Source organism: Papilio xuthus, unplaced genomic scaffold, assembly GCF_000836235.2.
Source record: "Papilio xuthus unplaced genomic scaffold, Pxut_1.1 DF826945.1, whole genome shotgun sequence".
In the NCBI taxonomy this organism is placed as follows: Eukaryota; Metazoa; Arthropoda; class Insecta; order Lepidoptera; family Papilionidae; genus Papilio; species Papilio xuthus.
In genome coordinates, this window is record NW_013531704.1 from 3,708,693 (window position 1) to 3,719,979 (window position 11,287).

The window sequence follows — 11,287 nt, forward strand, 5'->3', positions numbered from 1 at the left end:
TTGCACATTAATTAAAGTGCGGAAATAAACTAGTAATAACTAAAACTAGTACGTTATGAAGACCATAAATTTCACGAAGTATTTTGCACACATACAACGAGTATTACAAATAGGTGACAATGATTAGAAACACTATAAGTAATAAGAACTTATATAAATGAAAGCCTTTAACTTACTGACAAAGAAAAAAAAATGATAACAGAACCTGAAAAAATATTATACAAAGTATTTATAAGGTACTATATACTTCATAAATTAAATTTGAAATAAATAGACAAAATAAAGGAATACAAAACATAGAGGTACATACAATCCTTTAAATACACCATAGATTCAACGTAAAGAGCAATGGACAAGTGTAAGAAATGTAAAATTGTTGCGATATGAGCAGCGCGACATTAATTCCATTATCCTGTGCAGCAGAGAGACGGAGACTGACGAGGGGGGGAAGGCGGGAACTCTTAATTAATTCCCAGGATAGCACCGCGCTATTTCCGACACCGCTCAGCTATTGTGAAACTGTTTTTCTTTCATATTACAATGACAGATTATGGTAATTTAAAAAATATCTTTCATAATATGAAGAAAAGTTTTTAGTTAACACTGTCATTAAAAACTTTATACTCATTTCATACTTGAAAATATTAGTTACTATTAAAATAATTATTTATATGAGTTTTTTTTAATAAATAAATTAGTTGTAATGCATAGGTTGTGTTATGTTTACTTTTCACTTGTTTATAAATGACGAACTTTGTATCTAAATGTAAAGGGATTTGTGATCGCTTTGTATAGTAAACGATCGCGATAGGTCCGACTGCTACGGAAACGAAAAGGAAAGTAGCAATAAAAGTCGGGGAAAATTTTCGAATGTCTTACAGATTAAAAAGAAATTAGTGTTCCTAAACGGTTTCACAGTTAGAATTTACATACAGATGTTCTTGATGTCGCGTGTTTCAGATATACGCTTATTCTTATTTTTTTTAATTTTCATTGCTTAGTAATTGGCCTTGAACTTTGAGAAATTAACTTCTAGTAAACGCTATTCTGAGAATGTATCTTGGCGTGAGGCCTACGACCTTATTAGTCGATTGACCTTATTTCTGGAAAGTTAACTATTATAAGAAGACCGATGAAGAGATGAATGGAAAATGGGAAAGAGGATATGTGTAAGAAACGACTAAAGTCGATATGACATTTGACATAAGTATATGCAAAAGATGAACTAAGAACTACAACGAACCTATAATACCAATCCTTATATAGAACATGACCAAAAGATTATGCATTGTCAGACAAAAGACTGTATTTTTATATAAAATTTACTATGCATATATTTATATATAACGTATGAAATTCTTTTCATAACAAATACATCACGTCACACAACAATGAGAACATGAAGCTTCAAGAAAGCTTTAGCGACAAAGCGTTGCCAATGTATACATTCAAAGGCGAAATCTCTTCAATGGTATTAACGTAACTAAGACCATACGTAGCATGTACTATATAAAAACATATTCTTTGAGGGGACTTACCATTGGTTTCTGAGACATAATCTCTGTATAAAACGGAGATAACAATATGTTTTAAACCGAGGTTTTGTCTCAGAAATCCACGGTTAATAATATAATGTAGGATACTCCAAACACACATCAAAAACAAGTTTTAAAAGCAAATTAAAAATCTATAAAATAGTTATTAAAAATGAACAGGTGTTAGTACTGTAAAAAGACTAAAAATAAAGCAAGGATAAGCGCCAATTCGTAGCACTCGACGTAGTACTCTGCGTGCCACTCGGCGTAGTGCTCGACGTAGGCGGGCGCTACGTGACACCAGCTGAGTGATCATACTTTTATTTTCTCAATCTATATCTAATTCGAGACTTGAAATCTAAATGAGATTACGAAGATCTCATTTAGACGTAATATCCTTACTTAAAAGATATTACTCTCATTTCCTATTTGATTTATATATTTGTCTCCCATCTCTCTCACTATTATTGGTTTCGTCCTTATCCGTTCGTACCCATTTTTGTTGGGAATAATTTTATAATTTAATTTATACTTATAATTATTTAATATTATTTTGTTATTGTTAACCGTTTACTAAACAAAAAGTAATATGAACGTCACTGTGTTACCTCGAGGCAATGTCATTAGCCTTTACATTCGCGTAAATTTGTAACTTGTATGTTTCTTTTATTTGTTATATTAATCATAACAACCCAGCAATTAGAAACCATTGGCAAGTAAAATATTTTACAAAGACAATTTTAAATGATAAATTCTGTACAATCATCCCTTATGCATAAACTTTATACGAATTCAAAGCGAAGTTAAAGAGAAATTTATATAAGATCCTGTGATACGTCGTTAACGATATTATTCTCGTATGTCTCCCATTAGCACGACCAAATTCGACTCGTGTAAAAGATTAAGTTTACTTGTGAAGGGTATTTACTCTTCAAAGAGCGACTTCTCGGAGTTTTGAAGGAAGATAGAAATTCATTAAATTAACAATAGCATAAGTTCTAACATGTTATTACAAATTACAGCATATGTGTTTACATTTGATAACATATTATTTTACTCTTAAGGGTAGTACTTTTAATAGACAATCAACAGAATAGTAGAAGTTTAATGATTTGGAGAACATTTTTAATAACTTACACCAGTTTTAATAACAATTTTTTTAATTAATACTAAGAATTAGAAAATAATTATATTTCACCAGATATTTGGCGTAATAATAAGTCAAAGCAGTTTTATCTGTTTAATTTGATAGTTTTCTTTGCCTACATATACTCAATAACATAACATAAATTAAGCCGTTACAATTATTTTTTGGCTAAAGGCCACTGTTTACCTTGAAGAGTCGTTCACAACTTAATCGGCGAGCAAAATGGCTGAGTGCCAAATTCACTTTGCCTAAAACTAAGTTAACTCAAGAACTATTACGACTCTTTAGTTATTAACATGTTTGAGTTTAAGACTCAATATTGCAAACCATTAAAATTAAGCTATGAGAACTATTAATTAAATACGACAGATTTGAAGATTTATTTTGAACTGAAAATGTTACTTGAAATAATATAAGTTAAACATGTCGCTTATGTTTAGTTAGTCACTAATTTGATCGTTATAATAATTGCCTATCGACTACTTTAGTCATAACAGTAACTACTAAAACTAAGGACGATTGTAACGATTTATTATTAACTGAAATTCATATTTTAATTCTTTTTTCAGAAACAAGAATTCTTTTCGCAACAATTTTGAATTTGTAAAGCTTATTTCCATAATTTAAGAAGGCGCCATAAAAAATTACCACATTGATAAATAAAAACATACGACTACACGCGGACAAGCTTAAATAAAATGTAAATCAACACATTTAAGCTTTGAGCAAAGTAAATTTATGGAGATGTTAAATTTTAACAAGGTTCAAGCGGCGGCGCGGTGAGGGCTTGATTTTGTGTGGCCCTTATTATTGTCGGATTTATTCTTGAACTGGTACCGGGAAATACGAAAACGTACATAAAATTCCTTCAGCATATTTACTGCACTTAAAAAGTACCTCGTAGCCACTGAACATTCGTAGCCATAGAAATCTCGTAGCCTTTATAGCCGTAGATAACACGTAGCTCTCATGTTGGTATAAGTATGCTTTAAGCTATAACATAAAGAAATAATACTAATAGTATTTTTAGTTAAATATCGGCTAAAATAGAAATAATATAAAAGCTTGCACCATCAATAATGAAAGTATCAAAGAACGCTAGAAGAAATCCGTTGTTAGTGTTCCTAAAGATGATAAATTAGCTATTAGCTAGACTTATACGGTCACATTTTTCATCATAACTCTTAGCGACTAAGAATCGGACGATAATTTTCGATACATATGTAAATAAAAAAAAATAACAATTCTAATATACGTAATAAATAGTATTATAACAATAATCCAAAATATATCGGTCTAAATTGCCTAGTTGCATTTCACTGTATAAACAAGGATATATGAGCTGCGGTGAGAGGTGCTGCCAACGGCTACAGTCGATACGAAAAGGATCTTGTAATATTTTTCTACATTGACAGGTGGGCGCTAGTGGACTATCATAATTTAATTTCACTTATGTCCACCAGGTGGGCATTCTATAATATCACTAAAATAAAACGCGTCACGGATAATATGATTTAGTTTCGTCGTGACGTGATCAGACGAAAATCTAATTACTCGTTCGTTACACACTTCCCTATTGGTAACAGGAGACAACTCGTTTATCACCACTTTATTAGTGTACTTAGGACGCCTTTTATTACAAAGTACTTTTTATCAATAAACTTCGGACGACGAAATTAATAGTTTTACCCAAATTAATTAACTTATTTAAGTAGTCTTTGGGATCGAAAGATGCTTGTATTTGTATTATATTTATATATGACACTTTATTAATCGTTTTAATAACCATAAAATGATCCATTATGGCTTCAGTTGGGAAAAAACGGAGGAGCCTAATACTACTATAAAGAGTCTAAATTTACACAGCCTAGTTTCCTTTCAGTTCATTAGAGATAATATTTTCTATTTGGTTCACTATATCGAATATTTAAATATTTTTCAGGTATTAGGAATTTTATGTTGTCTGTGTTCCTTATTAAAGTAAATACCGTTTTTTTTCAACCTAATCAAGTGACATTAATATACCGAGATTGATTCTTAACGCTCTATTTCATTAACTAGTTAATATTAATGGAGTGTAATCAATACAATCCTTAATGCGATGAATTCATCAGATCAATTTAAAAGTTTCGCAAATAATTTTACAAAAAAATTTATATTTGTTTTAGACGTTATAAAAAGTAACGAAAAATACAAAGGGACGTTTTATACATTGACAAAATAAGAGAAAGGGTTGATTAACATACTGGTGTGCGCCCTCCGACCCTTGACTACGGTTACACATCAATTACGTAATGGCCTCGGCACAAACACGGCCGAGTTAGCTGGAAATGTCCCGCTGACCAAATTAACCGTGCCATAAAAGCAAATAAACTTCATTCAACATACATTTTCGCGCTTTGATTCTATAAACTATACGTAGTTCATTTCGATCTTTTTAAATACGACAAATTATGTTGTTTTATAAATTTATAACGCAGAATAAACGGGGAATCAGTTAAAGGTAACAGCAAATAAGTGTAACGAATTATAATCGTAACAAATAATGTAAGAAATATGAAACAAATTGATATATTTAATAGTGGTAGAGCCCGCTTCAACATCTCGCACGAATTGGCCCGGCTCGCCCGGTGAAATACCACGACCCCACAGAAGACAGGTGTGAAGTAGAAGTAATTTCGCGTTTCGTCTGATAAGTGTACGTCCCGGAGGCCTAATTTCCCTTCCTGCCCTTTTTCTTATAAGGAAAGGATGGGAAGTGGAAGTGGACTTTCCGGATGAGAGTATGCATGCAAATGTTTTCTTTCTTTGCATCCTCTCCACTGTCGATTAAAGGTGGGCAACGCATATGCAATTGCGTATGTCTGTAGGCAACGGTCACTTCGTTATTTTAGCGATTTCAGGCGGCCGCTCGCTCGTTTGCCACCTTATAATATAAATAAAAGGAAATTGATAATGTATCATGAAATCTTTTTGTGTCAAACATCAAAATATGGTGCAATTTATTATATTGCATGCTTTGAAGTTTAATTAACTTTGTAATCCTAAAAGTATACTATTATATTACTCTTTCACTCACATATTTCATTTGTTTATAGGTATTGGAAAACATATAATTTTTACATGAAAATGAATCTTCTCTGGCACTCTAAGATAAATTTGATCTACCAAGCCTTGCCTTGTTAATATAAAGATAAAAGGTGATTACTGAGACGGAACACAAGATACAACCTTTCCGACCCTTAAGGGATCTGTGGTTCTTGCGCAGACCGACCCCCTGTCAAGTTTGAAACCTATTAACCTCATTTAAAGACAGATGGTAATCGCAACATTCTTTGTTTTAATATTATGGACCTATTATTATAATATGTAATAGTTTTTATGATTAAAAGTGGTATTATTTAGCTTATGGATTGTAGATAAATATAAAAAGATCAACAAAATAAGATGCAATATAGATATATTATAATTTAAATCCACCTACTCTTGTAATAAGGAGACAGTTCAATGTTTAACTGATCGTAGAACTACGAGACAACACAAAGCTAATAAAGAAACCATTGTTAAGTTTCAACTTGCAGTCGACTGACAAATTAAATTTCTGTTTTCTTAGAAAATAATATTAACCTTAAACCGAGGGGTGAACAATTTTCCACAGACTAGACAAGTTTATTGTTTAATATTGTATTCGCGGAATCTCCACTTGAAGCTCGTGATGTCGGAACGCGCCATCATGCAATAAGATCAAGTATTTTATTTGTGACACGGAAAACCTTAAAAGAACATTATAGAAATACATACATAATCAGTAATACCCAAAAAAAAATCAAAAATATTGACTTAATGTTTCAAACATCCAAACTAATATGTTACTATCGTTTCCGTTTTTGTTTACTTGACTACCAAAGAAAACTGCTAGTAAAAGAACAAGTACCAAATTTTTTCAAACAAGTACGTACCTTTTTTGTTTTCGTATTACGACTTGAAAGATATGATATAATAACTTTTTAATATAGAATGAGTGTAAAGTACAATCTCTATAGATTAAATAAATTTCTGGAACCAAGCGCTGCGCCGCGAGCTAGTCCACTTACAATAGTCAGTTCACTACAATCAACAATAAATGAACACTATTTTCTTAGCTAGGAATTAAAAAGTAAAACTTCGCCACGGGGCAACAAGAGGGATAATACAGTAAGAACAATTTATTTTTGAATCTATAAAATTGTTATTTGTTATTATAAAAATATTTGTAATATTACAAAATTATGTTTAAGTATTACATAACAAGTTTACAACCATCAAGTTTCGTAATCTTGGTTGCTGTTTCATCCGCTATGCTCCTATTTTACTATATATATAGTAAAATATCTCGCTAAAATTAGGCATAGATTATAGCCTGAAAGAACACTTAGGCTACTAATTATTTTTTTACACTGCGCGGACGGAGTCGCGGGCGACAGCTAGTCATGTCATATTTGTCATAATAACTGTCTGTTTCGTCTGCAGTGACATTTGTATTTAAAACATATTGTTATCGCTTATGTTCTCTTTGAAATAACAGGACAACAATGTGTGTCAATATAAATTTCATACTCATAAAGTTTTTTTCTTTAAAACAAACAAAACTAAACGAAATTGCAGATTATTGAAAAACAATAACCTATTAATCAATTCCATCGATTGATTCTCAACGGATTTCATTTCGTTTTGATTGTAATTTCCATTTCATTAAACATCTTTCATTATTAAATTAATCGTCAGAAATTCAGCTCTATAATTTTGGCCGTCTGACTTTACCATTATTAAGAAATGTGTAATTGTTACAATATTTTTCTTTATTTAATTTCAATAATATCTTAAGATTATTTAGTCCAATAAATTAAAATATATGCAATAACTATACAAACCAAACACAGAAAATTAGTCTATCAGCTTTTTACAACGGAAATACTTATAAATTATTTGAGTGTAAATAAAAAAACTTTAACAATGAAATGAGTATAAGATTGTGCATTCTTTGTTGTAGCATAAAATATAAATTATTGTACAAGTTTAGCCAACATTTTACAGTTATTTGACTTCTATTTTATAAAACTTTTAATTAATAAAAATAAAAGATGGTTGAAGGACGAAGTGTATATAGAAAGCCGGATACCCAAACTTTTGCTTAACAAGAGATGTATATTGTTAAACAAAAGCTGAAACTAATTTATAGCCTTGCTTGTGGTGATCTCACATTCCAGTTTATAAAGTAAACTTATATTCAACCATTATCTTTCACGCTTCTACACCAAAGCTACGATATCTACTAACACCAAGAAGTATAATTGTAGAATTCAGCACTGCAAAATCTTCTATGTATAATAACTAAAATTTCGAAATTAATAAAGAAGACATGAACATGAAGGATAATTAGATGAAATTTTTGTTGTACTATTGGCGACATTTTCGAACATTACATTTTGACTACTTTACTTTTGTATTTAAATAAGTACCACATCTTATATCGAAGGTATTGCTTTTTATTTCCACAAAACAAATCAACATATTTTAGCCAACAATACGTTTCTACAGCTGTTACAAAAAGGCGCACCAATACAGGACAAATTTATGGCAGTATTCATGTTCATAACAATGAATTTTATTAACGACCAAACGAATCGACGGGCGTATTCAGCTAGAAACAAAACGAAATTGAGTTTATTCTTACTCAGTTGTGTTTTGACTGGAAATATCTTTTAATCTTCTAATCTTTTAAATAAGTACTTTTTTTCTATATTAATGTGTGAAATATGTCAAAGACTAAATTATTAATTTAGTTTCAAATAACAGTGTACACCTAAAAGCAGTTTGGTGTTGCCCCTAAAGCATTACTTAACGTAATAATATGACAATGAAAAAATAACATAACTATGAGTTTAAACTTTATAAACGATTCATAGTAAAATTCTAGAATATCGCAATTTCAACAATGTCATGCTTGCAGTTTTGCTATCACAAAAAACATAACTAACTTTGTTCCGGTGTTTGGTGATATTACATCGTCGTTTCCGCGTGGTTTTTAACAACTATTGTTGTTTAAACAATACCCTGAATAATAATTTGACTTAACATCAAACAAAGCTTTTTAAAACTAGTTGATATGTTATATGAAAACAATAAAATATAAGTTGCAATTGGGATAAATGCGATGAAATGCGTTAAAACACATGTTTTAACGCATTTTTTTTCAGTCAACTTTTTTTATAAACAATGTGTATAAATTTATTTCTTAAATTTTTATGACAATTTTTAGTAGATGTCACAAATAGGCCAAGGTATATAAAAACAAAACAAGCTGACGATACAAATTTTTAGTTTACTACTGGTCGTAGCGATAAAGATATTTAATAGGTCACATCATAGTAAACGAAAATATAATGATAAATACAGGACCAAAACAGGTGGTTCACAGGCTACTTATTATTACCAACTGTAAGCTTTTCATTTCTCCACAAACAGGATACAATCGCCCACAATTCGTAGCGCTCGGTCAGGTGTTACGGGAGTGCTACGACCGTGCTACGAATACAAAATATGGCTACGAAATTCGGCGTTTACTGTTGCTTATGCAGTAAACATGTGGCTGGAACCAACGCAATCTGATTACATTAGGAGCTAATCTGTAGTATAATTATTTTTCAAACTTTTCCTGCTTTTCATTTAAATGCTTTTTTAAATAATTTATTACTGCAACTTAGATAACGCTTTATACTATGGAGAAATTTCTACAAACAAAATTTTCCATATAATATATCGATTAACCTTAACGTATTGTCTGCAAGCCTCGTACTATAGTTAAAGCTAATGTTCTCCAAACCACAAAACAAAGCAAATGCCCGCATTAGAGTTCAGATAATTCACTGAGAATTGCGCAGTAAAAGAATCCACGGGTCTGTTACGACTGCGTTTAATGCGCCGTTTAAGTAGAGATCCAGTGAATATAAAGTCAAATAATACAAATATACTTTTTGAATTTGTATTATTTATCATTGACATGTTTTTTTAACATAAAACAAAATGAATTAATGATCAACTAAGTAATTATGTAGTATGTCTCTACATCATTCTTTGCTTTATCCATTATCTCTATTACATTCAAACTTTGAAGTACAATACGAAGATTTTTTTTTGTAATCTTTGTTAGAAAAAATATGTCATTTACATTTTATTGTGATAAATGTTTGCTTTTTAATAAAATATGATATTTCATAGCACCGATTTATTTGTTCATAAATAAAAAACAATGTATAAAACAAACGTTCATATAAGTAACGATTGTAATTTGCATGCAGCAGCAGAACGAACAAACACAAGTGGACTTTATTGTCATACTTGAATAAATAACGAGCATCAATTTTTACAAGTGAACGAATGAAGTTTTATCTGAACCGAATCAGAGAGCGAGTGCACGTACAATTTTAATTTGCGCTACGATTTTAATAAAATAAAATTAGCAGGTGGACTTTATGTGTCACTGAAAGTTTGTCGTTAGATGGGCTCCTGTTTACCTGAGCAGGTGGCACCGGATTAACTCGACTCGTTAGTCTTCCTGATACTATAAAAGCCGATGTACTTTTTACTTAGATTGATTGGCTTTTATTCTATGTATATTTAACTTTTTAAAACAAATTATACTATCCATTTGAAGTAATAAAAGAAGTTTAATTAGATCGATGGAGTATTGTTAAACAAATTAATAATTAATTGTAATAATTTCGAAAGTTAAAAACGATATATGCACTGTAATCGATCAACTTTAACGGCATCCAGAAAATAACAGAAACGTTAACGTTGACCACAACTCTACCAAAACTTTTATATAAAAAAGCGAGATAAAGTAGTTTCCAAAGCGCCTACTTTACTCGAGCATTGTTTAAAATAGTAATATTATTATCGTCCACTTTGATAAGTTCATAGGATCCCCGGAACACATACAAGTACGTACATAGAAATTATAATCATATCTTTTTAATTATACTTCCAACAGTAAAAAAAACGTCAATATAAAGCATAAAGAATTTATAGTTGGATAGATATTTACAGCGTGTTAACTTTATAAGAAAATTTTGTCATATTTTATTTTATCTAATTATGATTTACAAAGTTACAAATGTGATTAAAAGCATTAAATTATTCAAACTTTCGTGAGATATTATAATAAACTTATATAAAAACAGCTAAAACACTAACGTTTGTTTGTCCGTCGTATGTATTTCAAATGTTTAATGAAGGTTAATAAAAATGTTAATAATTTCTTTTAAAATGGATTTGAAAAAGAAATTCGTATTAGATTTTAGGCTTACAAATAGCTCTTCTATTTTTTGTTATAGTAAATAATAAAGGAACAAGGAATATCGTTGTCGGAAATATTCATTTTGCTCAGAGCGTAGAAAGAGATTATGAAGCCATTCATGTTAATTAAAAATATTCATTTTGTGCCCTGCCAAGCCATGTATGCGGGGTTTTAATATAATTTATAAATGACCCAAGAGAATATCGATTAATCGTTAAATATTTCAATTTAAATCGAGATCGAGTGAAAATTGGCTGTCGTTGAAAA